Source organism: Schistocerca americana, chromosome 3 (assembly GCF_021461395.2).
Source record: "Schistocerca americana isolate TAMUIC-IGC-003095 chromosome 3, iqSchAmer2.1, whole genome shotgun sequence".
Lineage (NCBI taxonomy): Eukaryota > Metazoa > Arthropoda > Insecta > Orthoptera > Acrididae > Schistocerca > Schistocerca americana.
In genome coordinates, this window is record NC_060121.1 from 34,731,866 (window position 1) to 34,739,426 (window position 7,561).

A 7,561-nucleotide genomic window follows, 5' to 3' on the forward strand; every position below is an offset into this window, starting at 1 on the left:
AGTTGTGCCACAAACTTCTCTTCTCCCCAATCCTATTCAGTACCTCCTCATTAGTTACGTGATCTACCCACCTTATCATCAGCATACTTCTGTAGCACCACTTTTCGAAAGCTTCCGTTCTCTTCTTGTCCAAACTATTTATCGTCCTTGTTTCACTTCCATACATGGCTACACTCCATACATATACTTTCAGAAACGACTTCCTGAGACTTAAATCCATACTCGATGTTAACAAATTTCTCTTCTTCAGAAACGCTTTCCTTGCCATTGCCAGTCTACATTTTATATCCTCTCTACTTCGACCATCATCAGTTATTTTGCTCCCCAAATAGCAAAACTCCTTTGCTGCTTTAAGTGTCTCATTTCCTAACCTAATTCCCTCAGCATCACCCGACTTAATTCGACTACATTCCATTACTCTCGTTTTGCTTTTGTTGATGTTCATCTTATATCCTCCTTTCAAGACAATGTCCATTCCGTTCAACTGCTCTTCCAAGTCCTTTGCTGTCTCTGACAGAATTAAATTGTCATCGGCGAACCTCAAAGTTTTTGTTTCTTCTCCATGGATTTTAATACTTACTCCGAATTTTTCTTTTGTTTCCTTTACTGCTTGCTCAATATACAGTTTGAATAACATTGGGGACAGGCTACAACCCTGTCTCACTCCCCTCCCAACCCCTGCTTCCCTTTCATGCCCCTCGACTCTTATAACTGCCATCTGGTTTCTGTACAAATTGTAAATAGCCTTTCGCTCCCTGTATTTTACTCCTGCCACCTTCAGAATTTGAAAGAGAGTATTCCAGTTAACATTGTCAAAAGCTTTCTCTAAGTCTACAAATGCTAGAAACGTAGGTCTGCCTTTTCTTAATCTAGCTTCTAAAATAAGTCGTAGGGTCAATACTGCCTCACATGTCCCCATATTTCTACGGAATCCAAACTGATCTTCCCCAAGGTCGGCTTCTACCAGTTTTTCCATTCGTCTGTAAAGAATTCGCGTTAGTATTTTGCAGCCATGACTTATTAAACTGATAGTTCGGTAATTTTCACATCTGTCAACGCCTGCTTTATTTGGGATTGGAATTATTATATTCTTCTTGATGTGTGAGGGTATTTCGCCTGTCTCATACATTTTGCTCACCAGATGATAGAGTTTTGTCAGGACTGGCTCTCCCAAGGCCGTCAGTAGTTCTAATGGAATGTTGTCTATTCTGGGGGCCTTGTTTCGACTCAGGTCTTTCAGTGCTCTGTCAATCTCTTCACGCAGTATCATATTTCCCATTTCATCTTCATCTACATCCTCTTCCAATTCCATAATATTGTCCTCAAGTACATCGCCCTTGTATGGACCCTCTATATACTCTTTCCACCTTTCTACTTTCCCTTCTTTGTTTAGAACTGGGTTTCCATCTGAGACCTTGATATTCATACAAGTCGTTCTCTTTTCTCCAAAGGTCTCTTTAATTTTCCTGTAGGCAGTATCTATCTTACCTCTAGTGAGATAAGCCTCTATGTCCTTACATTTGTCATCTAGCCATGCCTGCTTAGCCATTTTGCACTTCTGGTCGATCTTATTTTTGAGACGTTTGTATTCCTTTTTGCCTGCTTCATTTACTGCATTTTTATATTTTCTCCTTTCGTCAATTAAATTCAATATTTCTTCTGTGACCCAAGGATTTCTATTAGCCCTCATCTTTTTACTCTACTTGATCCACTGCTGCCTTCACTACTTCATCCCTCAAAGCTACCCATTCCTCCTCTACTGTATTTCTTTCCCCCATTCATGTCAACTGTTCCCTTATGTTCTCCCAGAAACTCTGTACAACCTCTGGTTTAGTCAGTTTATCCAGGTCGCATCTCCTTAAATTCTCACCTTTTTGCAGTTTCTTCAGTTTTAATCTACTGTTCATAACCAATAGATTGTGGTCAGAGTCCACATCTGCCCACGGAAATGTCTTACAATTTAAAATCTGGTTCCTAAATCTCTGTCTTACCATCATATAATCTATCTGATACCTTTTAGTATCTCCAGGGTTCTTCCATGTATACAACCTTCTTTGATGATTCTTGAACCAAGTGTTAGCTATGATTAAGTTATGCCCTGTGCAAAATTCTACCAGGCGGCTTCCTCTTTCATTTCTTACCCCCAATCCATATTCACCTACTACGTTTCCTTCTCCCCCTTTTCCTACTACCGAATTCCAGTCACCCATGACTATTAAATTTTCGTCTCCCTTCACTATCTGAATAATTTCTTTTATTTCATCATACATTTCTTCAATTTCTTCGTCATCTGCACAGCTAGTTGGCATATAGACTTGTACTACTGTCGTAGGCGTAGGTTTCGTGTCTATCTTGGCCAGAACAATGCGTTCGCTGTGCTGTTTGTAGTAGCTTACCCGCATTCCTATTCTTTTATTCATCATTAAACCTACTCCTGCATTACCCCTATTTGATTTTGTATTTATAACCCTGTATTCACCTGACCAAAAGTCTTGTTCTTCCTGCCACCGTACTTCACTAATTCCCACTATATCCAACTTTAACCTATCCATTTCTCTTTTTAAATTTTCTAACCTACCTGCCCGATTAAGGGAACTGACATTCCATGCTCCGATCCGTAGAACGCCAGTTTTCTTCCTCCTGATAACGACGTCCTCCTGAGTAGTCCCTGCCCGGAGATCCGAATGGGGGACAATTTTACCTCCGGAATATTTTACCCAAGAGGACGACATCATCATTTATTCATACAGTAAAGCTGCATGCCCTCGGGAAAAACTACGGCCGTAGTTTCCCCTTGCTTTCAGCCGTTCGCAGTACCAGCACAGCAAAGCCGTTTTCGTTAGTGTTACAAGGCCAGATCAGTCAATCATCCAGACTGTTGCCCCTGCAACTACTGAAAATGCTGCTGCCCCTCTTCAGGAAACATACGTTTGTCTGGCCTCTCAACAGATACCCCTCTGTTGTGGTTGCACCTACGGTACGGCTATCTGTATCGCTGAGGCACGCAAGCCTCCCCACCAACGGCAAGGTCCATGGTTCATGGGGGTGTTATAGACCAAGATAAGTTTAAAAGACCAAGATAAGTTTAAAAACATACATTCTTGTCCTGTTGAGAATGGTGCTGAGCTAGCTACAGTATATGACATAGCTCCATTCAGAAACTCAAAACTACCCTCTACAGTTGTGCGTTCAATTAATGACTCAACTATTAGAAATTTCAGAGAAAATGAGCAGCAGTTAGACTGGGATGAGGTGTAGAAGGAACTCGATTCTAATTTAAAATATAACTTATTTCATGATACGCTTGTAAGAGAATTTGAAAACTGTTTCCCCAAGAAAGTAGTCAAATTTATTCATAAAAAACCATGCAGAGAACCTTGGCTTACTAAAGGAATAAAAATATCTTCTAACCACGAAAGGGAACTTTATCTAAGAACAAGAAAGAGTAATGACCCAGAAACAGACAAATGTTATAAAAACTACTGTGTTACATTAAGAAAGGTTATTAAAAGGTCCAGAAGCATGTGCATCATGTCTGAGATTAATACCTCTGATAACAAAATCAAAACAATTTGGAATATTATTACAAGGGAGACAGGGCAACCAAGAGTACAGAATGACGGTATTACCATCAAAGCGAATGGAAACTTGACAAACAACAAGCTGGAAGTTGAAAACATTTTGAAAAATCATTTTTAAAATGTTGTAGAGAAAATAGGATCTAAATGTTCATTAGAAGAAGCAAGGCAGTTAATGGAAGAGGCCTTACCCACACCGTTTGATACAATTGAAATTCCACTCACCTCTCATTCTGAAATTAGGAAGATAATAAACTCTCTCAAGAATAAAAGCTGACATGGAATTGATGGCATTTCCAGCAGGATAATAAAAGCTTGTTCCCAAAAGATAAGCGGTATTCTTAGCCACATATGGAATAGCTTTCTGAAGCAGGGTATTTTCCCAGAGAGACTGTAGTATGCCATTGTTATACGACAGCATAAAAAAGGGGATACGTCTGATGTCAACAACTGCATCCCAATCGCTCTTCTGACTGCCTTATCCAAAAGTAATGTATTGTAGGGTAGCTCCACACCTTTGTAAAAATAAAATTTTAACAAAATGTCAGTTTGTTTTCCAGAAAGATTTTTCAACGGAAAGTGCTATATAAACTTTCACTAATGAAATATTAAATAGTCTGAGTAACCAGAAGTCACCCGTTGTGATTTTTTGTGATCTCTCAAAGTCTTTTGATGGTGTAAATCATGGAATACATCTAGATAAGCTCAAGTACTGTGGTATGACTCGGAGAGCGCTCAAATGGTTTAAATAATACCCAACTGGAAGAGTGCAGAAAGTTGAAATAAGCAGTACACATAATACGCAAGAAACTGGTGATTTCTCAAACTGGGGAACAATCAAGAATGAGGTGCCACAATGTTCAGTCTTGGGTCCTCTGCTGTTCTTAATATATATTAATGACTTGGCCTTCTATATTCATGAAGATGCAAAGCTGGTACTTTTTGCTGACGATACAAGTATAGCTATCGCACCCAACAGACAAGAACTTACTGGTGAAATTGTAAACGATGTTTTTCAGAAACATCTCTGCAAATGGGCTCTCATTAAACTTTGGCAAAACACAGTACATACAGTTCCACACAGTAAATGGCATGACTCCATTAGTAAATATAGACTTCGATAAGAAATAGGTAGCTTAGGTAGAATATTCAAAATTTCTGGGTGTATGCATTGATGAGGGGTTGAAATGGATAAAACGCACTAAAGATCTGCTAAAACATTTGAGTTCTGCTACTTATGCTATTAGGGTCATTTCAAATTTTGGCGCTATACATCTCAGTAAATTAGCTTACCACGCCTATTTTCATTTTTTGCTTTCGTATGGCTTCATATTCTGGGGTAACTCATCATTGAGTAAAAAAGTGTTCATTGCACAGAAGCGTGTAATCAGAATAATTGGTGGAGCTCTTCCAAGATCATCCTGCACACGCTTATTTAAAGAGCTAGAGATCTTAGCTGTAGCCTCACAATACATATATTCACTTATGAAATTTGTTATTAACAATCCGAACAAATTCAAAAGTAATAGCTGTGTACATCGCTACAACACTAGGAGAAAGGATGATCTTCACTACTCAAGGTTAAATGTAAATTTGGCTCAGAAGGGGGTAAATTATACTTCCACAAACGTCTTCGGTCACTTACCTAATAGCATCAAAAGTCTGACAGACAGCCATATCATTTAGAAGGAAATTAAAAGAATTTCTTAATTGCAACTCCTTCTACTCATTAGATGAATTTTTGGATATAGTCAGTGGGTAATTTCCCCAACCCCACCAAAAAAATAATTTAAAATATCAAGTGTCACGTAATATTTTGTATAATGTAATATCTTGTATAGACACATTTTATTAACATGACTCGTTACACATCATTACGAAGTGTCATATCCATCATCTATGGAACAAGTACTAATCTAATCTAATCTCTAATCTCTGCAGACGGATGTAATGACCAAGTGTATCAGTGGCCACTAAGCTACGTAATGCAATTGGTTTCAAGTAAGTTTTAAGCTTTTTTTTCTTTCAGCGACCAGTGCATCATCATGGCGCAGAAGAAGAGAATTACGTTGAGAGTAACAGCTACCAAATGAAGAAGCGGGACGCACCTTGAGTAAACAATTTAATTATAAGGATATTTATACAAAGGAGATAAGGCAAACGAAAAATGACAATATGCATCGCCGCAGTATATCTCCATTACATTTACCGGCACCTATTCACTGGAGGATACACACAAACCTTTAAGCATGTGACTTTATAATAACCAATTAATTTTTTATTGTGTCACATGAAAGCATAGATAATGTCATTTCCAGGAATTCGAGAAAGATAAGTCTATGATGGTTGAAACTTCTTCATATTCAACACTAAGCTACCAAATTGAAGTAAACAGCACTACCGCATGAAGAAACAGCATGGTAGTACATGAATGATTAGTCAGTACACACCATTCTCATGAAATAAAAATTCCTTAGCAACTGGTCCATGATAGTACAAGTATCATTTCTTCATAAATCTTTGAACCAGTGGATGAGTATTTGCTTTCTTCCCCGCAAACAAAGGAGGTGGTGCCAAGCATAGTTAGGCCAGCAATGCGTAATGTCTTAGTGCCACTTTGAATATTTGTCTCCCTCCTTTACCTAAGGAAGGAATTATCTCCCATAAGTGATAAAAGCCTATGTATAAAATGAAGTAGAAATGTATCTCATGGTTGGATTGTATCATAATAATAAAACGAAGATAAGTTAAAAACTAACAAACAGCTGTAGTAACTGAACCCAGTTAATGAAGAATTTACGACGTTTTGAAACCTAAGAAATTTATGTTCGAAATATAAGCGATGGATGAAATGTCAGCCATAGTTATAAGCTATTATGTTATGTATATTGTTGTAACTCAATACTTGTATGAATTTTCATATTCCATGTGAAGCAATGAACTTTAAAGACAACCAATTTACACAACATTTTGCATGGCAATTTGTGTGGACGGTGAAGTGTGGTGACATTAACACACGTGTCCAACGAAATAATTTCTATGTATTGTGTCCTACAACGCCTGATACATCACTAAGTGAACTAAAGTTGCTCGAGACAATACGTACCTCGTCGATGGATGAGGTGGCTAGGGTTCTCTCCGCTAAAAATGCGAGTAGGACGGGCCATAATGACACCCAGGCCATGAGCATAGAGATCTTCTGCGACAGTGTCGGATTTTGAACAGTAAGCACACGCTCAAGGCACCCATAATTAAGACATATGCCATGGCATTTCTTTAATACGTAAAAATCAGGTGAAAGTGTGACGGTAGCAACTAGCTTGTTGACCGTTAGCGACTAGTGGCGCCAATGGGTCGCGGATGTGAGTAGAAATGCATAAGACTGCGTAACATGAACTTGTGGGAAAGCAACCTAACGTCAGCCAGGGCGCTGGGAAGCAGGACAGGTTGCGTTTTCGTGGCAAGGGACGCTGGAGCAGCGTGAGCAGCCACGACATAATGTTCTGGAAGGACGACAGGACACGTGAGACGCGCGTGATCGCGGGGGATTGCATCAGACGAGCCTATATAAGCAGGGCCGCTGGTGTTGCTAGAGATTCCATCGCCAGTTGCCTCAGACGCTGCACCTGCCCTCGGAACGGGACTTAGTTTAACGTGGCACTTAGCTGCACAGGGTACATGGAGGATTGCACAACTTACATTCAGTGTGTTGGTGCCTCTTAGGGTTCGACAGTGGTCTTATCCTACCTCGTGTTTCGTCTCAGTTATTCCATCAAAAGTATATGTCCCTTATCCCACCGAGTTCCCTTATCTGCAAAGAATTCTTCAAGTTGGACGAGCCAAATCATTACTGGAATTGGCATCTAGCTCCCATCCTGATCCGCTCGCAGGAAGCTACAGACGCGACACTAGTGCTTAGCCGCCAAACCTACCAGGGCGCAGGCGTAAAACCCGGCGGCAAGGCCGAAGCAAACTCAACGTCA